This window comes from Choristoneura fumiferana, chromosome 13 (assembly GCF_025370935.1).
Source record: "Choristoneura fumiferana chromosome 13, NRCan_CFum_1, whole genome shotgun sequence".
Classification (NCBI taxonomy): Eukaryota; Metazoa; Arthropoda; class Insecta; order Lepidoptera; family Tortricidae; genus Choristoneura; species Choristoneura fumiferana.
The window spans coordinates 3,320,582-3,343,053 of NC_133484.1; the positions used below are offsets into that span (position 1 = coordinate 3,320,582).

The following is a 22,472-nucleotide window of genomic DNA, read 5'->3' on the forward strand; positions in this document are numbered from 1 at the left end:
TACTCCTAAGTACCCAATTAAATGATACTGCGTATGCTTATAAAACATCCGAAAACATGACTATGAATACAGTGGTAATACACATCCGCCATCCATCCACGCGCTGCACGCTTTACGTCATTTTAGCTTCCGTATAAATGCCATACGGCTGTCATACATATTCTTCGACGTCACATGAGGTCAAAGATGTACTAGCTCTCGCTTTATTAGCCTAGTGCAAGAGTGTATTGTTTTTTACGTTTATTTTCCAAAACAGGCGCGCTATACGAAACTCGAAAATCGAAGTTCGTATCGCACTGTCCCTATCATTTCGCGTATTTTAAATGACATAAGCGTCAGCAGGACGGAACATACGAAGTTCGATGTTTTGCACTTCGTGGTGTAAGGGCCAGGCCCGCTGGTAACTAAAACTCTATCTTCTGAGCAGAAGGATCCTGTATAATGAAGTTGGGACGTTATAGCCGAATTTGAACTAATCAAATGTCTGATTATATAAGTAGTAATTTCCATTAATAAGCCCCATTTATTGGAGCATACTACCACAGAATCAAAAGCAGCTTCGAGTACATACCTGAAAAGAATATTTTTTAAAGTTAATCGTTGTTAATGACTACAATGGAAAATTGTGACGTATTGCGATATTTAATAAGGTTCAGTTTGCAACTCAATACAAGTGGTCGCTAAATCGCTCTACCTTATTAAGGGGTTAAAGCCGTTCTATGGCGAAAACTCTTTAAGTATCTTACTTGAGACTTTACGATCCTCTGATCGTGAATTCAGCCAGATCGTACAGATTTTTAGGGAATTCATATGAAATTACGATAATCTCTGTATTTATAATTTAATAATAGTTATAAATTAGTTATATTGATTAAAAAAATATATTTTAGTGTAATTATCCAAGGAGAAAAAGATTTACTTACACTTCTTACTCTCGCAGCATTACATGCGGTGCTTGCGATTACAACATAATATCGTGGACTACAACCCCATCGCTAGAGAGCCATTGCTACTTCCAAGCGGCACGTAAATACAGAATGGTGGGGAAATGCCACGGCCCAGCTGATCGACCAGCTGGTCACCCAGCATGCTTTGAAGCGTTCAGAGGTTCCATGTCATGGCTTCAGCCTCGGGACAGACGCAGGGTTCATCGGGACTACTTGTAACTTAGTGGCAAGTTGGAAAGGATTTCTGGTGAGTGCACTTTATAGTTTAAATTGTCTAGCTAATGGGAAGGAAAAAACACTTTCACTAGGATGTACTTGAGTAGGTATCGACCATAAATAGAGAGAAGCCCGACGAGCGAAGTTGTGAGTTGCGACGTGACGTGGAGTTGTGAGTTCGCCGTATTTTTGGTCCCGTATCCAAAATGAGCTTGTACACAAATAGGACTTTTGTATGAAACCAAAACTACGCGACCAAAAAAATACGTGAATCACAACTTTAAAAATTACGCTTGCTAGCTTCACCCTTAACAGGACTGGCTGGTTCGAACAGTTTAAAAGTAAAATGAACTATGTCGTGATGCTGCCAGTGTTCCTTAGTGGTTAACGTCGTATGATGACTTAACTTCTACGCCAGTAAATTCGCAAGTAACCATGTGCAGGATGTAAACTACGTAGCTTTAAGACTGGACACCGAGCCGTTGACGACATATTTAAAGTTTGACAATGATCAGCGATTTAGCAAAACAAAAAACCGATGATGACAACATTATTTAGCTCAGTAATGGAAAGTAATAAAATGAGACGATTATTTGTAGCTTTTGCCAGCTAGCGATGTAGGTATTTAAATCCTACTATAAAATTGTCATAATTAGCAGTTGTTCGTCCGTAAGCGTTTGTAACAAATCTCTTGATTTTACAAACCGCAATAACCATGAATATACACTCCCTATTTCAATGTGGACTGACAGCTTAGCTCTAACAATAGCGAGTGGTGGTTAACACGTTTGCAATGCATAAATTAACAGCAAAAATATGAGTATCGTAAGCATACTATTCATCAAAATATTCGTGCGTGTTGCTATAAGATTTTGCAATTACAGATGATTCAGGCGTTAGTTTGCGGAGGACCAATGGTTAAAATATATTGGATATATTTGATTTCACTCCTCTGCCAAAGTACTACGATAGTACCCGCTGCCTTAAGGGGTTGCTCTTCCATAAAACCTACGGACACCCCGCATAGCTTTCCACGGACATGTTTTCTTAGAGGATTTTTTGAGAATAGTAATTTATGGATATGCTCTTCAAGCAAAATCCAAAAAAAGTAACTTTATTGCATCAAAAGTGCAGCGTGATGCAGTAAATTTGATGCATTTTACCATTGTATGAGTACAACTGACAGTGTTCGCAGCGAACATGTAGTGACATTTTATATGGGTGCGTGAGTCAATGTCACAAAATCAAACTTTGTAAATAGGTATCGACTATTTCGTGTGGTCACGTGACCATCACCTTTGGCTCAGATAATACGACAACTAAATGAAGAAAGCATGAAATCACTGAGAGATCAAGTTCAAGTTTCTGAGTCTAGTATTTACTTTTTTTGTTTTTAAATCTGTTATTTTCGGAAGTTGAAACGCCTAAACTATTATTTCTGATTAATGCAAGGACACAAACTGTAAGTAAGACGAAAAATAGGTAAGTTACTTTTAAAATTGTCATTTAAAATAATAATTATTTAAGTAACAGACCAGTCCTCGGCAAAATTATAACATTGCATACTTTACATACATTATAATGCGGTGCTTCGATCTAGGACAAGTGGTTTAAATTCAACTTACAAATTCTGAACAGATATTAGTTATTTATTCTTACGTAGACAGTAGCGCCACTAATTTATATAAAGCATATTTATTCTCACAATAAAAGGTGCTAGGTGTAATCACTAAACTAATTAGTTAAAAAATAAGGTCTACATTCAACATACATTGCATGTGTATGTATTAATATCAAGTTTTACAGTGAGGCTCAAATAAATTCCTACATATCACGGCATTTTTACGGCCGCTAAATCTAGGCTCGGTGAATAAAAAGTTTTCACAATCGAAGTAGTTTTCGTACCTTTTTTATTATTATAACTGGCTAGATAAGTAAAATTTAAACGTCATTATAATACATTTTTGTCACAACGTCAAGTCAATGAGATTGATATTCAAAAGCAATTATGTTTGAATAATTATGGTTTGAACACAAATCAAGAAGTCAAAAAGTTGGCGGACGAGAGGAAATTAGCAAGAGTGCAACTCTTAAACTATTTATGTATTGGATATTGGATACACGGGTATGTTTATTTTATCATTTTTGTCAGAAACATTAATATTTGTTACAAGAACACCAGAGGCAGGGCTGTAAAAATTTCATTCCTACTGGGTGGCCAAAGTATGGCTTATCGTGTGTACCAAACTTGTGGTCTGCAGCAACCTACTACGAAAACATACCAAATTTCCCTAACTCTTAGTAGCGTCGTGAACATTTTCACTCCATAGAAGTAAGTCGCTTCCCACCGTCTGTCTGCATATGTACGAGTATGTACTGTATGTACTCTATTATGAAGTGATTCAAGATTTTTTATTTTATTTATAAGTGTGAGAAACGGCAGGGTTATGGTTTTGGAGCGTATGTATGGTCATTTCTCTCGCACGCTATGCAACAAGGCCTTGATGCATCTTAACAAGTAAGACAACAAACAACAACAAGACAAGAAAATAAGTCTTTGTTAGGAGTGACACAGGTTGTTAATTTTATGCGTATGTGAGTCTGTCTGTGTATCTTTCCGTCGGCCCATCCGTCCGTCCGTCTGTCGATCCGTCCATCTGTCTGTCCGTCTGTCTGTCCGTCTGTGTTTCGAAGTGAACACTACATCATTAGTCCAGTGATGACATATGGATCCGAGACGTGGTGCTTTACTTTAGGCCTTATAAATAGGCTCAGAGTTGCTCAGCGAGCTATGGAGAGAGCTATGCTTGGGGTTTCTCTACGGGACCGAATCAGAAATGAGGAGATACGTAGAAGAACAAGGGTCACCGACATAGCCAAGCGAATCAGCTCGTTGAAGTGGCAATGGGCGGGCTATATAGCACGAGGAGCGGATGGCCGTTGGGGCCGAAAAGTTCTCGAGTGGAGGCCGCGGATCGGCAAGCGCAGCGTAGGACTTCCACCAACAAGATGACGGATGACCTGGTTAAAGCCGCAGGTTCGCGGTGGATGCAGGCCGCTGCCAGTTGAAGCAACTGGAGGTCTGTGTGGGAGGCCTATGTCCAACAGTGGACGTCCTACGGCTGAGATGATGATGATGATGATGGTGATGGTGAATAAAGTTGTACCAACTGTACTTTAGTCGAAAATTTTACTACGACCTTTAAAATTTATAAGTATTTTATTGATAATTAGAAGCAGAGTCTTGGGAAATAGCTCATGTTAGGAGATAAAGAGATCAGAAGAGGTATCGTTAGATTTGTCTCTGTTAGGAGTGACATCCGTCTCATCCGTCCGTCCGTCTGTTGATCTGTCCATCTGTCTGTCCGTCTGTCTGTCTGTCTGTGTTTCGAAGTGAACACTACATCATTGTCCTATTTTTTAATTATTGTTTACCAACGCACACACCAAACCTTTCATCCTAAAAAGCTGAAATTTAAGATAAGGAAAAAATGGGATTTATTATGTAGGTACCTACATAAAATTCTACTGGTTCGTAACTATTATTTAGTTTTTAGGGTTCCGTACCTAAAAAGTGCCAACGGAACCCTATTTCTGAGACTCCGCTGTCTGTCTGTCTGTCTGTCCGTCCGTCTGTCACAGGGCTCTATCTCTTGAGTCGTAATAGTTAGACACTTGAAATTTTTACAGATTATGTATTACTGTGGCCGCTATAACAACAAATACTCAAACCAGAATAAAACAAATATTTAAGTTTTTTTTTTCTAATGTCTAATGTTGTATAGATAATGGTACGGAACACTTCGTGCGCGAATCCGACTCGCACTTGGCCAGTTTATTTTTAATACCCAGGGTATTCAATGTTATATATTTAATTTTACAACTCTATCTCCATATCACTAATCTCTGTAAATTTTACATGCAGGCAGAAAGGAATAGCAAAAATCTAAATTCAATATCAGGATATTTTGAAAAAGATAAGTATTGTTCACAAACCGATCTTAATGACGATGATGATGATGATGATGGTCGTATGTCATCGCTGCCGAATTCTAACTTTATTCAATGAAAGACATGGAGAAACTTTGTCACAAAGACTTAGTTCAGATAATTTGATATTACGCTGTCCGTCCGTCTATTTCTATAGGATTACTTAAAACTGAAGCAAACTGAAGTGGCAGTGGGCCGGCCATATCAGCCGAAGAACCGATAACTGCTAAGGTAAACGAGTAAAAGCCTAGCGTGGCGAGGGACGCCCTCAGACTAGGTGGAGCGATGATCTTCACTGGGTAGCTGACAGTAACTGGATGAGAGTGGCCGAGGGTCGTGCTCAGTGGCGTGCAATTGTGTATGTCCAGTAGTGGGCTAAGATAGGCCGATGATGATGATGATGATGATGACTTAAAATAAGACAATAATCCCACTCATATTATAAATGCGAAAGTTTGTTAGTCTGTTTGTTTATTTCTTTATTACCTTTTCACGTCTAATTCGTTGAACCGATTAGGATGAAATTTGGGATACAGATAGTTTGAGTCCCGTAGAAAAACATAGGGTAGTTTTTTTTAATCGCAATATTCCCGCGGAATAGCTATAAACGAATTCTACGCTGACAGAGTTGCGTGCAACAGTATGTAGGTACATTAGGGGATTTACCTACTGATAGTCTGATTTACGTCCTTATGCTGTAACTAAAAAGCATCGGTCACTTTTATAGTCTGTCTGCTAATACTATTTCTGTATTTATTAATACACAATTCCTTTCAGATTCAATGCTAACTAACTGCATATAACTTTGCCTGGAATCATTATATTGCTGAAGTAGCCTAGGTGCTGTCATGCAATATTCAAGGTGAAGAAAAGAAGAAACGTTGAATGTTGATATGCAAGAAATTAAGTAATATCTGACTGATTAACTATGTTTGATTTATTTATTAACGCTGTGTTATAAAGTTTGTTCTAAATAAATATGATGTACACAACGAAATAAAGTCTTCGTAGGCATCTTTCTTTTAGCGTTCCGTGGGTGGAAATTTTAGTGGAGCTTCTAAAAACAAGAATACCAACAGGTATGTAGTTTTTATTTTTTGACCATCAGTGGTGTAGCGGTATAGCAAGCGGTACGGATTACCGAGGACCTGGGTTCGATTCCCAGTGATGGTCTTATTTTTCTGTTTTTTCTGTGCATCTATATTTCAGTTTGTATTTTCAATTTAGGTTTTACGGGATGACCGTAAAAGTAAAAATTTGGAATTGAAATAAAAAAAAAAAAAGATTCCAAAAAACCAATCTTAAGTTTTTATTTGTCGAATGAAACTACAGTAATATCAGATGATGAGATAATAGGGGTACATATATATAAAGTACTATAAAACCGTACAACTTTGACCTTTGAGATAACTTTGCCCAAGTTGTCATTTTTTTAAATATCTGAAATAAAACAAAATTGACTGATTTGTGAATCAAAAAATCGCCGGTTACGTTTAAGTTATGAAGAAATATAAATTTCATTTCATAGTATGTACCACACAAGTATATATCATAATCAACTTCGTGTCTTACTTCCTGGCGGTGACATATTGTCACATGGAATTCAAACTCACATCAAAAAAATGTACGAAGAATTTACGAATTTGTGCGCTAGTTTAAAAAATATACTACCCGTAATAATAGTACTACTAATCACTACTAATAATAGTACTACCCGTAATAGTAGTACACCGGTAGTAATAAAGATACTTTCTGGCGGGCGCTATCTATTTTACTATGAAGCAGTCGAATTTTTTATAAGTAAAAAATCGGAATCCCAATCTGTCGGAATCCCAATGGGCACCTTGTATAAGCGCTTTAGAACTTGAACGTTCATTTTTTTTTAACTATAGCGTACAAATTCGTACATTTTTTCTGATTTACAAGAAATTTGAAAAGTCCGCCAGAAAGTACTTCAAACTAGTTGAATTTTTTTTGTTATAAAAGTCGGTTCCATTTTTTGCTAAAAAATTTTTTCATGTACAGTCACCAGCACCAATATCTGACACAATAAGCGTGCATAAATATCTGACACGACTCTATTTCTAGGGCGGAAGGACCTGTCAGATATTTTTGCACGCTCCGCTGTGGTAGATATTAATGCTGGTGACTGTACCTACATTTTTTGATTTGAGTGAATTCCATGCGACACCATGTCACCGCCAGGAAGTATGACACTCAACTTCGAAGCTGTCTCACCCTGGAGATCGCATAGATCGATGTTTACTTGACATCTTATTCCGAAACTTATTTATTGTTTTGTCACTAGTAACGTGCTAGCACAAGTCTTTTCGCGATAGTTTTGAATCTTCTTCTGCGTGAAACATAAACATTGTAGTAGAAAAATAGTAGAATTATTATATGTTCATTTTTTTTAACAACCGAGTTAGTGTTATGCTCTATGTCACAGGATGACTAAATATTGACTATCGATATCGAGATTAATATCACTCATGTTTAGACTTTGCTCATGTCTAGCTTTAGATACATTCTTGACTGAGCCGGCCGCGATAACTGTAGTAGGTAGTATGGCGTTCTTTTTCGAGTGTCATTGCTATTGAACTGTCAGGTTGCCTTACAGAAGAAAAGGAAACTCGTGTAAAATGACATCGCATACAGATACCCAGAATCAAGAACCAAAATCAGAAGAATAATTGTATAAGTTCATATATTGATAATTTTTATTGTGAGCTTACTTTTTTTAATTATGTGTAACTATTATTACAAATTATATATTTTTAAGCTTCTGGTACCTTGACTTTTGTATTTTTAGGACTATTGCATGGTAGGTGCACGCGGCTAGTAGCTAGTTTTATAAGATCTCCGCTTACAAATTGTATCTTTCGCGTCACTGCTTTCATTATAGTGGCATCATAATAATGTTTGATTTTGAGTTTGCATTATATTATAGGCTATGATTGGTTTTTTGGAGTCTTTTTGTATTTTTTATTTCAACTCCAAATTTGTTACTTTTACGGGTATCCCGTGAAACCATATCGAAAATACAAACTGAGACATGGATGCACAGAAAAACCAGAAAAAGAGACCAGGGCTGGGAATCGAACCCAGGTCCTCAGCAATCCGTGCTGCGTGCTATAAACCCTACACCACCGCTGGACAGGAATCTAGACACGACTTTTTCCTATGCATACATATCTCAGGTTGCTTATTTCTACTAGGCTACTTATGCAGCAGCACTAGCGACATCTATGTTCCGCTCTCATCGAGAGACGTCACACTCTTGTCTGGGTGAGCGGTTGGTTCCGAAAGAGTGTGACGTCTCTCGATGAGAGCGGAACATAGACAATTTTCAAAATGACTCAATATGCTTGACTGAAATGTTTACGTAAACATTATATTGTCCATATTGTCCGAAATAAAGGTCTTTACTTATTATTGTAATAGCTGGTTCAGATTTTCGATCACGAACCCATCTGGACCCGGTCATTTGAAAGGCATGGGACCACAGCCAACATATCTAATATAGATGAGATGAGCAGAATTTTGGAGGTCTATCCCCTAATACACTATAAGGATGTGCTAGCGGACAGGCCTCTACAGTTGCCAGATCCGGACAGTAATTCACATGGAGTGGGCTATGGCGTTAATAGGATGCCGCATACAGCATTACCGAGATATGGAGTGAGATAACGGACACCTACCATTCCAATTTTCCAATATCATATTAATTGTACTTTTAGTAGACGATGACATGCCGTTCACTAAATGGGCCGCTCAAACTATTGACCCCCGAAACAACGAGGTGTAGTATAATATAATTTTCACATACTTTTATTCTGACCTAGAAAGACGTGTAATAATATGTGATATTTTTGATTGGTTCGATTGTATATCTATCTTGTCTTGTGTGGATAGAGATGAACGAAATAAATACTTGAATAATTGAGTGGTTTCGGTGTTACCAGGTTCCTTGACCCTTGATGCGTGGCTTTACTGGTGCGTCCATGAGGCACATGTGCCATATGACCAGTGATGTAAATAATGGAGTTGTTCTTTCGAAAAAATAATAAACTTTATTACATACATTATAATAATTATTTTATTGTATGGTAGAACTGCAACTGTCACAGGCGGAACGGCAGTGATGGGCCTGGTAATTGCAGCCTGCTCGCGTGCTCGGACAGATGAGAGGAATAGAGCAACAAAATAATTAAAAGAAACTGGAATTAATCAAAATACCACGCACAGGACTTATCACGCTAACACACTCGAGTAATATTTACCTCGACGTTTCGGCAACATTACAGTGGCCGTGGTCACGAGTAGACTGAAGTGTGGGGTGTCAAGTCTGCCTAGCAGCGCGAGTCCTTCGAACTACCCGCACTTCGTCATTTTTATTTGTCACCCCACACTTCAGTCTACCCGTGACCACGGCCACTGTAATGTTGCCGAAACGTCGAGGTAAATATTACTCGTGTCTAAAAAATATATTGTTTCCAAAATACTTACTTGATTTATAATGCATAATAATTGGCATTATTATTGGGATATGAATTTACTGTACCAGTGGGAAAATTACAAATTAATTATACCCCCTGCCCGGTCAACCAGACTAGTCAGCCGTAGATACTACAGGCAAAGAGCGCTCAAAAAGTAGCAAAGTAAAGACATTCTCTTTTTACTCTTAGTATTTGAGGACATGTAAAACTATTTGAGCATTTCTAAATAAAGTTTGTACATTTGATTTGCGACTCCTATTTGTGATAAAAATTTGCAGGTATGTAGAGTGAACGATACTGAGCCGTAATAACATAGTCTCTCAAAATGTCCCAATTGGTTTGTATGGAAATTTCCTTTTTTGTTACCAAAACTACGGATTTGCGTAACAAAAAAGGAACTTTCCATAATTGGGACATTTCGGGAGACTATGTTATTTAAACTCAGAGTGAACGATTCACTCTATCTACCTGCAAATTTTTACCCAAATCGGAGTCGCAAATCAAATGTACAAACGTTTTTAGAAATGCTCATTTTAGCACTGTAGCTTGCTGTGGCAAAGTATCAAACTGTTCAGCTACCTATGAGCTTGACTGCTTCGAATTAGGTTTGATGCAACATCTGTCTCCGATGATGACGTGTCAGCTAAACTGAACGTGCCCGTAGTCTGCAAGTACGACGGATTATTTGGGGTAGTTCTAGTTCCTTCACAAGACCTTGAAGAAAGAACTGCGGGATTTTTCCGCCTTTGTACCTTTGCAAGAACTGAAGATGCTACTGCGAAAGGAACAAAGGCTAAAAAATAAACGCAGTTTTTCCTTCAAGTCTTGTAAAGGAACTAATGCAAAAAAACGCAATAGTTCCATCGCACGAACATCCAAAGGAAACACTGCCAATAATCCAGTACGCACGACTACAAACCTGCTGGATCGGAAAAAAATCCTAGCAGATAATACTTACTATAGGTATTATGAACGAATCGACAACTGTTTTCGACTCGAAGGTAACAAAGGTAGTGTAGATGATTTTGGAACTGCTCGTAGTCTTCTGCTGATTGTGCCAAATCATCGGTTATGATATCCTAACAAAATCAATTTATATAAGTAGGTACAAAATTAGCACGGGATAATTTTTTACCGCAATTTGATACCAGTTATCGGCGAGTGGGTGAACTTTTGCTGTTATGTAAGTATTTCGTAAGTATTTATTTATACCTATAAAGGCAAAACATGGCCTAAAAATGCATGAGATTTGGCAAACGTATTCCTTGAGGATCGCAGAGGTGCAAGAAGTTTTTTTTTTAATTCGAATACCTACACTACAGAGTAGATTTTTTTCTTCAACGGGAGCGAAGCCGCGGGATTAAGCTAGTAATTATATATACGAACTGAGAAATCCAGATGCAGAAGCCTAGATAAACTCTTCGTCAACTCTTTTCATGGTTAGCAACTTATTAATAATTGATATTAGCAGCTTATGATTACTAATTCTCTACTAAAAGTCTTACCACAGAAATTGAGTGATGATGATGATGATAATTAGGATAGTAAACTCTGTATGGTTTTTATTACCTCTTTTGATAGAAAGAGCTTACACGAAGCACTGTTCATAAAATATTAGGTATGTCTAAAGGCACTGTTACACATGCTCGTTACTGGACTGAAGCAAACGCGTTCACACTTGCTTAATACCTTTCCCCCTTCCACCCCGTCTCGAGCTTGCCACTAATAAGCATGCTCGATAGTAGCATGTCCTGTTCACACATGCTACTAGCTAGCATTTGCTCAATAGTAGCATGCTTTCTTGCTACTAAAGAGCATGTGTAACAGTGTCTTAAGGGACTTTGGCCTTACGGATGCCCTTGATAAACTTGATTGCCTGGCATTCCTGTGCGTGTCGTACAAGGTGACTAAGAGCCCTGGTGGCAGCGCTCTCTATTGCCAACTACGAATTCCAAACTCCAGCTCTGCGGCGTGGAAGGTAAGGACAAACCTCCGCACTATTTTCCCAAGAAACTCGTCCTGTAGATTTGCTACTGATTTTCAACCGACGATCATGACCACTTTAGCATGGTAGTAACTACGAAAAGTAACTATAAATATAACCTGAATAATAGCAAGACCATCAACCAAGACAAGAAACCGTGATCAGAATCTCGGTAATTTCTCAATTTATCGTACACATATTATGAACACTTGAAAGGCGTTTGGCTCGTATTATAATATGCGAACAGTTATCCAAGACCCTGCTTCTAATTATCAATAAAATACTTATAGATTTTATAGGTCGTAGTAAAATTTTCGAGTAAAGTACAGTTGGTACAAAATTTCGTGACTCGATAAAGAAATGATGAATATTACTCGAAGGAGTACCCCGATCGGGTAGCTAAGTGTCGCAATAGACTTTCGCTAGCTGGCGCTGTCTATTTGAGTGTGTGCGTGAGCTCCTAGTGTCCGTATACGGCCGCAATTGACGTTCAAAGTAAAGCACCTCGTTTGCGGCTTTGGCGGAATATTTCATTTCGAGTGTGGGTCAAAAATCGGTTACGCTTAGATACTCCCGCCATTAGTTTTTGGTAAATAATTCTTCATAATTTACGAAAAAAACCTGAAAAAAGGAACTATTGATAACAGCGCCATCTAACGGGACATTGCTCATGAGCTAACCAGGAGCAAACCCCTTAAATAGAGGTGATTTTAATACTATCTACATATAACTGCCAACGCGATTAAGCATTCTCGAATTTTCCGAGCAGCGACATCTATCGGAATATAAATCAATAATAAAACATTTTAGTGCTATATACAGCGGTCAGCCTGTGCAAATCGACTTATGTAGATTTTGTTACGTATGTCCTATACTTTATTTAACAAGCGGAGAGGGAGAGTAAAAATAATTGCCCGATCACAATAATACACTCATAAAAGTGCCTTGGGATATCTTTTATCCTAGACAGTTTTGAACGGGTCTATATAACGACTGGTCGAAAATTGTTTGTCATAATGTCATGTTTGACGTAACTCTTTTTTCTCTGAAACCATTTTTTTTTTCAAAATTGTTATAAAACAAACCTAAACTAACCTATAGAGTTCTACAGGATGACCATTTAAAAATGTATGAAAAATGTATGGTTTCAGCGAGAAAAACACTATGACAAACATTATATTATGACTTATAAAATTATGTCAAATGACTTTTTTGATGTGTCCTTAACGAATGGCTTGACCGCACTACATCACGAAATAGTAAATATATTTGTGCACATCATTTTTAATATTTTCTAGCTCTTGACCCAGCGATGCCCCTGTTCGTCAGTCAGGATAACAAGAAGAAAGTAGATGCCAGTGATGCCAAGATGGTGGATTGTCTTCATACAAATGCGTTGGAGAAAGGGAAACTAGAAACCTGCGGGACAGTGGACTTCTACGCAAATGGAGGCCTCACGCAACCTGGTTGCAAGCCTTCTCAGGAACATAGTAAGATTATTGAGGGACAGTCGAAGAACCTGATTTATGTGTTAGATTGGAACCTTTTAATTTTCCTTTTAATTTCCTGATAAATTACTGGTGTTTTATCAAAAATTTATCAGAGAGTCATCATCATCATCATTCCAGCCTATATACGTCACACTGCTGGGCACAAACCTCCTCTCAGATTGAGAGAGCTTGTGGATGCAATGCAATGTGGATTGGGAACTTCACACGCACCATTGAATTGCTTCTCAAGTTAGTGCAGGTCTCCTCACGATGTTTCGTTCATCGTAAAGCTCATGGTAAATTTCAAACGTGATTTCGCACATGAATTTCGAAAAACTCAGAGGTGCGAGCTCGGGTTTGAACCCACGACCCTCTGCTTCAGAGTCAAAGATCAATTCACTGGGCCACCACGGTTAATCCGATCAGCTATCAGAGAGTACGGTAGTGAAAAATAGAGAATTAACTATAAAGTAAATAGTTAGTTACTACTTAAAAATTTACGTTTTCAGCAAAATCAGGATGTGACCATGCCAGAGCACCTGCTTACTATGCAGAATCTATAATAACTGAGGTCGGATTCTACGCAACCAAATGCACTTCTTGGATCACACATATGATAGGCTGGTGCAACTACGTGTCTTCTGATGAAGAAGTGCTGTTCGGGGAATACATGCCGCACAAGTAAATACTGATTTAAGTATAAAACGGTCCTAAGATAATGTTGATTAAGATCGGAATTACAAATTTAAGTAGTTACGCATCTGTAGACTAATGGATGATGCCAGTCAACTCATCTGATATGCCATAAAACTCATAAAATTTGTTTGATTCATGCTTTAAGTACTTTGCGGAGGTAAAATTCAATGAACTATAACATTTAACCTAGCTACATCACAACCACGCATGCAATAAGTAATATTGTTTTTTTTTTACCGAGATAGGTCAAAAACTTGGCCAAATTTAAGTATAAAAGGTGAAATTGACATAAAAAATATGATTTCCGTATAGCTACCACATCAGAAAATTTTGTGAGGGTGAATTTATTTTTTAAATTCAGAAAATCGAAATATTTCGAAACTGGTTCAATTTCTACTAAGATCATTTCTTCTTTGCTGGTAGGTGACCCACCTACCTCTCACTAAAATTGATTGTACAATTTACGAGACACTGTATATGCTCACTCTACAGAACGAACTGGGCACGTCTCAACGTGATTAACGATGCGGTGAGCGTTTACTCTGTTCATTACGTATGCTGCTTGGTATCTATTATGTGGCGAGTGCCTTGACCAAGCAATGGATTAAGAAACCGCGCCGCCGGTCGTGCTTTTTCGTATCCGGGCCGTAAGCGTAAAGGCCATACCTACTACCTACGGTCGTAATCTATGGATGACGGAAGTGAAAAAAATATTGATATAATGAAACGTACGAGTGCTCGTCACTGTCCCAATAGTTGGCAACATCAGTTTTGTCATTAGCAATAGAGGTGACAGCAGGGTGTCGTCTATGGGGCATTAGCGTGTCGAGCGGATGTTTACCTTGTCTAAGTATATTTATCAGTATCGGCATCGATCAATGGCGCTCTCTTTCATAAGTTATACTGCGTAGTCATTTTGTCGAAAATCGAGATTTTGTTATATATTTGTTTTATTTTATCAAGCACAATACGGTATTTGACTATTTTGTATATGTTTTATAAATTAAAACTACACAATGCCTGTTATCGAATAGAAAAACAATTTTTAAGCTACCTTTACAAATAACAAAGTTATAAAGGTTTGAAATTCAAGATTAGACAGAGAAAGACATACTGGCATGTGACGTCACACGCCAGTACCGCCATACTTGCTGCATAGAGAAAAGCGTATGAGAAAGAGACAGGTATATAGATTTTTCAAAAAATCACTATAAATCCAATTTTCAACCGATTTGAATTTTCTCTTCGCTAAACACTATCTGTATATCTATATTTTCATAGTAAGATTAAGACATGGCAAAATCAGAAGTTGTCAAATACCGTATTTATTTTACAAAATTTTCAGATTTTTCTTATTGGATGTGCTATGAGAATTACCTTCATACCAAATTTCAAGTTTCTATGACAATCGAAAGTACCTAATTATTAGGTAATTTGTTTGGAAATACAATTTTTAATGACTGGTTGACTTGAAAGTTATTTCACTGTTCCAAGAGGTAGCAGCCCGTCCCTGAGAAAAATGATCCTAGGATATGTTTTCCTTTTGAAGTACGAAACCTTAAAAGACTTGTAAAATAGACCTTTCTAGCCTCTTTGTAGAATAAAAATAATTTTGATAATGTTAGCAGCATTTGCATAATATAAACATAGCACTAAACCTGCGGTAATTTAGCATTACAATACGCAGTAACATGAGCACGAGGAAGCGAGCTCAAATTAAAAGGGAAACTGCTGCAAGTGAAAGTATTTCTGCTACGTCGCTCCCCCGACATCATGTATGGAGACAGAGACTCCTTACGGGTCCTCATTTAATAAGGAATTAAGGAATTTTTATCGAGAAATTTTATTGAGAGTCACACCCGAAAATAATTCTCACGCTAGCTCCGCCCATTACCGATGCACACAAATTCATTGGTGGCGTAAAGCTCAGTGTTTCTGCTTGCACTCGACATCATTTATGGAGACGGAGACTTCCTGCGGGATACAGGGAACTAAAATATTGTAGGTCTTCGTTTATTAAGACAAAACACCCGAAAATAATTCCCATGCTAGCTTCATCCATCACCGATGCACACATTCATTAACGGTATAGAGCTCAAAGAATAAAAAAATTACCAACTTAAATTATTTACTCTAGTTAAATAAAATAAAATGACTGACTATATGTCTAATCTATTTTTTTTGTATGATATATGACATTATGAATTATGATAGATCTGGAATTTGTTAGCAAATACTCGTAGAATATTTTTGGACATTACTTTGGACACAATCAGATTTTAAAAAACTTTGCGATTTTGGTATCTATATTTACGGTTTCTCCCACTCACCCTCACCACTTTTACTTTTTTTCTATTAATAAAATAATAAAAATAAATTGATTTTTAAAAATGTTTTTTCTTTGCAGCATATCCGGATTATACTTCTTTGCAACTAACTCCAAGTCGCCGTACGCTCGTGGTCGGAATAAGAAACAGTCACGAAGAAGTCTTTTTACATTATAATGTCGAAGAAAACTGAATAAGCGTTAGGTACTAAAGTGCAAAATAAATTTTAATTAATTATGAAACATTAACGGGTTTTACACATTATTAAACCCTTTTTCCTTTTGATTTGGTAGGGTATTTCTGCTTGATTTGATGTTTGTTTGTTGAGAAGACAAGTTTTAATTAAAATGTTGTAATTGTATCTTTATCAATTGATACTCAGCCACGGAGGTGTGTAGATGTCCAGGTTTTTGAGAGAATACATCGGTACGATTATCAGCCGTATTCACTGATTGAGTATCTATATATATGTAACGCTTCACAAACCAGCGAGCGTCGTTAGTTATTGTTTCTGAACAAGATTAAAATAAAGTAAATTTATTTTTGTAACCAATACAAAAATAAATGTTATTTTAAAATGGGGCAGCCCGAAAAAAAATATTCTGAGGCAGTCAAGACTAACATTTTACTAATAGTGTCTTAGGAGTCAAGTGTAAATATAATATTTGCTTTCTAACATATAATTTTAAATTGAGAATTGAGACCATTGTCCCGTTTTACAAGACATAATATATAGACTTGCAAGAAAAATCGAGCAAGTTGCATTACATTGCGGCGCTTATTAATAATAATAATAATAATTAAATTCATTTATTCAAGTAACATTATGACTCATTTTGTTAAAAAAAATATCTTAACCTATGTTAGTAGAAAATTAAGATAAATAAAATAAAATAAAAAATAAAAGAAAAATAAATTCATGGGAATACTTCATTATTTAACCATCCCACTTGAGATGGCATTGACCACTACAAAATCGTTGGCTTTACGGCCTCGCAATGTAATGCAACTTGCACGATTTTTCTTGCAAGTCTAAACTCGGCTTTAAAGTGCTAAAAAAGTTTTCACGGGAAACATTAGATCATCCGACAACCTTACTCCATCATCATCATACTATCCGTAGGACGTCCACTGGGGGACATAGGCCTCCCCCATAGACCTCCAGTTGCTTCGATTGGAAGCGGTCTGCAAAAACCTACAACCCGTGGCTACCTAACTTCCATATATTCAATGAAATCAAAGCTAACTGCTTAATAAATTGCAAGGTTTAAATCCACACGGAACATTGAAAAAATTACCAATAATCGCGATTCTTCATAAGATTTCCGTATTAAAAGTAAACCTGATGACCTTTATTATGGTATGTTAGTGGGGCTTTACCTTACCACGCATGCGCAAGTGAAAGGATATAGATCGCACTGATTCTCGCGCGTCGAGTGTGCGATATAAACACAAAAGGGTTCTCAAGGTTAAAAATAATGACGTATTTCGTGGAAAAAATAAGTTCCGATATTCAGCTCAGTTTTGCAATGTCAATATGTAGATAATATGGTATTATCAAACTTGGACCAAAACCAAAGTTGAGAAACGTTCTTAGCTGTTTATCCTTATTAACTCATCATCAGCCGGAATACGACCACTGCTAAACAAAGGTCTAAGAACGCCACAATGAATAACAACTCGCCATTTGGATCTAACGGTTGTCCGTAACTCTCACGTGTCGTCAGTCCATCTAGCGGTTACCTCAAAGTCAAAGTCAAAATATCTTTATTCAATTTAGGCTATAACAACCACTAATAAATGTCAAAAAAAAATCTACCAACGCTTCATCTTCCGGTTCATGGTCGCCACTCGAGGACTTTTCTTCCCCAACGGTTTTCTGTTCTTCGAGCGAGCCCGCACATTGCCACTTCAACTTGCATAATGCTTGCATAGCTATGTTGGCGACTTCAGTTCTTCGATTATTAACTAAAGGTAAATTTGAACATCTATTGTTTTTTTTTGGTACACATCGAGCTGAATACTGGAAAGCATGTAATAATAAGCCGTGGTGGCCTAGTGGTTTGACCTATCGCCTCTCAAGCAGAGGGTCGTGGGTTCAAACCCCGGCTCGCACCTCTGAGTTTTTCGAAATTCATGTGCGGAATTACATTTGATATTTACCACGAGCTTTGCGGTGAAGGAAAACATCGTGAGGAAACCTGCACAAACCTGCAAAGCAATTCAATGGTGCGTGTGAAGTTCCCAATCCGCACTGGGCCCGCGTGGGAACTATGGCCCAAGCCCTCTTGTTCTGAGAGGAGGCCTGTGCCCAGCAGTGGGACGTATATATGCTGGGATGATGATGATGATGATGTAATAATTATTTGCCAAATAAATTAATATTAATTAATAAAGAGAAGGTTACTTAACGAAGTCACACATACTAGAAATCATTTACATACGCGAGCGACGGCGCCGTTTATATCCAGTGTGTAATATCTAGTCATGCAAAGAAGGTTACCAGACAACATGATTACCAGAAGCAAAAGTAATAACAAGTCATAAATCATGAACTTTAAAATATGACTCGTTAACTTTGATCACGTGACATCTGCTGTACTGGCCACAAATGTAGCAAATGTACGGGAAAATTTTAAAAACGTAACAGATCTCTATCAGTTACTAATTAAGTTTTACCGATTATTTTACAGCGTGTATGCCTCTAATATTATAAATGCGAAAGTTTGTAAGTCTGTTTGTTTTTTTGTTAACGCCTCACTCCTATACCGCTGAACCAACTTAGATGAAATTCGGTATACAGATAGCGAAATACCGATAAACGAATTTATACGGACGGAGTCGCGGACAACAGCTAGTTTTTTATACAAACACAAACAATAACCTTTTAATATGTTTTTAGTGTTATGAAGCGATATTGCAATCAATTTCAAGTTTAGCATTAACTACCAGATCGTAGTTAATTTTTTAAATTTGCGACGTCTCAAATTAAATTTTAAGTAGTACCTAATCACGTAGTTATCTTTAAGCGCTGATTTATTTTATAAAGAAAAATAGTCGTGTTATTTCAATAGATAAAACATATGAATGTATGTATATTTGATCGTTACTATTACTAACTACCTTAAAGTTTGTGATTAAGTAAAATGAAACTACACGCTGTATAAGTGGTTACTAACTAGATCAAATAATGAGATTATCTGATATTGTTGAGGATAGTGGCATAATTTTATTAGTAGTACAGTCAGCATCAAAAGTAGATGGTTACTTTTGTACTTCATAGTTTTACAGCCACGTACTTAGCGCCATACAAGATTGACAAATGTGTTATTGTGACAGAGTAAAAAAGTAACCAGCTACTCGCTGACCGTACCTAATAAAGCCCTGCGTCGCAGCGTTCGGTCATATTAAAAAAGCCAATAATCTCTCTCTATCTATAATATTGACCTAATCTTAAGAACTATATACCTACAACGTGAAATGAAATAAAATTTGAATTTTAATTACAGATTTCCTTGTTCCTGTAACAAAGGTCCAATATTAAGTTACCTAAGTAGATTTATTTTCATGTGGGATATATTTGTTCCAAAATATAATTCTCGTATAGTGGACAATCAGAGCGTACTGTCAGCGAGGCAAGGACACAAAATTATCTATAGGTAACTCACATCCTTTCATGGCGACTATCTTCAATTTCCGAATGTGGCAACACCGCCACGATGTTGCCATCGGCCCCGCCTTAACGTTAACATCCGAAGGATTGCAACACTGTCCAGTTATGGCAGGTAAATACAATTGTCTACCGGTAAGCTTCTATTGTCGTAGACAGTTCTTTATTAAGTACAGGTTCTTATATAATGAAAGTCATTAACGTTTCGCATTAACGTAACTTAATGTGGTAATCGAAACATTCCGCACGCACTTTATTAATGGTATTCCCTATTGTATTAGTGTAAACGTTAGGCGGCTAAAAAACCCGGCCAAGAGCGTGTCGGACACGCCCAAGATAGGGTTTCATTGCTGTTACGACAAAATCAAGTAATATTTTTCTAAGGGTTTTGTATTTTGTACGGAATCTTCCAAGTTCAGGTATATTTCATACCTGGATGCTATTTACTCTTTAATTACTAGTAATTCTCAAGGAAATTTAGCCGTTATAGTCTTCCTTGTAAATTTGATAAATACTTACCTTACCTACTACCATCATGTTTTTTTCTTTAGTTTTTAATATTTAAAACTTTACTATATTTTGCAAAAACACACCGTGTAAAGGTGGTAGGTAGGACCTTGTGCAAGGTCCGCCCGGATCGCTACCACCATCTTGCTCGCTAATCCTGCTGTGAGACAGCAGTGCTTGCACTGTTGTGGTTCAGCGTGAAGAGCAAGACAGCCGGTGAAATATTGGCACGGGAGGTATCCCATCCCATCCCATCCCATCTTAGGCCTCTAGATTGGCAACGCGTCTGCAATACCCCTGGTGTTGCAGATGTTTATGGGCGGTTGTGATCTCTTACCATGAGGAGACCGACTTGCTCGTTTGCCATCCAGTCGAATAAAAAAAAATAGATCAATGAAAATCGTCTTCACAAACCGATGATTTTAAATAACCTATCCAACGATATCCCATAGTCTATGGCAGGTAAAAATTTCAATATTTTTACTATTGTGTTGGCATAGTTTGCTGCATCTATACATATAATAAAGCTGAAGAGGGTCGAAAGTCTGTACATGGAAGATATTCAAAAAAAGTTTGCTGGGGATACTTAGAATCGATAACAGAACACGTTCCAACAGTTTTTTAGAATTTTTGTCTGTTTGTTTCTGTTTATCTGTTTGTCGTTTATTGACCGCGCATCACGTGAGAACGGCTGAACGGATTTTTATGAAAATTTACTAATCTGACGAGAAAATCCCCAGCCAAGTTATAGGCTATAAAAATTCGACCCTTAGGGTATAAAAATTCAACCCCTACATTCGATTCGATTGAGTTAAGTTCACCTTCAAGTTTTCAAATACGTGCTATGACTATCAAGTACCCTGATAAACTAACAGATGGGGCTGAAATTAATAACTTTGTGACTCGAGTAAGGAAGGATTTTGCCAAATTAACTCTAAGTTTAAAAGAGGGAGTACGGATATCAACAAATAATTGAATAAGTAATGTAATTGATTTAATGATCCGACTTTTTAGTCGTCGTTTTAGTCGTGTCGTTAAACGACAATAAAGTAATTGCCACACATTACAATGCCATCTTTGGAGAACTGGGTAACAGTATGTAATGGAGTAAACTAATAAAAAAAGTTTACTTACATAGTTTATCTTAGTTTTTTTTTAGCATTAGAATAGGGTAACAATCTTGACGAGTATTTTATTGAAAAACGTTTTAAAAACAGTTACTATTATTTTTATGATACTAAAGCATGTAAATGATTATTATATCCTTGCTAATTGTTACTATTTGCTGTGACTTATTTTTCAAAAGTTTTTTTTCAATAAAAAAACACATCAAGATCACTTGCCTTCTTTCTAATGCTAAAAAAAAGAACTATAAGTACTTAATGGTAAAATCAACACACATATCAACACGCTACGTACGGTATAATTTCTATTCATCTATCTTATATCTATACAAAAGTTGGCTGGGGATACTTAGAATCGATACAGAACACGTTCCAAAAGTTTTTAGAATTTTCTGTTTTATCTGTTTGTCTGTTTATTTGACACGCATCACGTGAAACGGCTGAACGGATTTTCATGCAAGCTTTACTAATCTGGCGAGAAAATCCCCGGTCAGGTTATATAGACTTTAAAATCCTACCCCTAAAAGGGGGGGGGGGCGGTAGCCGCTACTCTTGATTAAGTTAAGTTTGCACCTGAATCTTATGACGCTACTTAGGAAGGAGGTGCAGACTTATGTGTAAGTGTATCGAGTACCCTGCTACACTAACAGATGGCGCTGATTTAGCCAAATTGACTAAGTTTAAAAGAAGGAGTACGGATATCAAGAAATTTAGGTATTGATTAAATAATATAACAAATTTAAACGACAATAAATTAATTGACACACATTTCACAGTGCTATCTTATTCCCTTCGTTCATACGTATTGCCTCTTTTAAGCACTTAATAATTGTCACGAAGGTGAGTACTTAAAAAAAAACATTTTTCTCTTTTTTTGCGGAGTAAATTTCAACGATTTCGGAATTGGGACTCGCATTTTTTAGGCGTTACCTGCCTTCCCGAAAAAAACGAATCTTTTGCGAAAGTCTCGCAGCGCGTTAGGACTACCAGGGGCACGGCACGGTCTCAGGAGTCTGAGGAAG

The 22,472-nt window shown here is 37.1% G+C and overlaps 1 protein-coding gene and 1 pseudogene across 4 annotated transcripts in view; one reads left to right on the top strand and one right to left on the bottom strand.

The window, feature by feature from the left end:
- LOC141433899 (uncharacterized) overlaps positions 1 to 22,472 on the bottom strand; it is a 157,929-nt gene that overhangs the window by 119,586 nt on the left and 15,871 nt on the right. The gene's annotated exons all lie outside the window — the stretch shown is intronic.
- On the top strand, positions 57 to 16,397 carry LOC141434424 (pancreatic lipase-related protein 3-like; annotated as a pseudogene).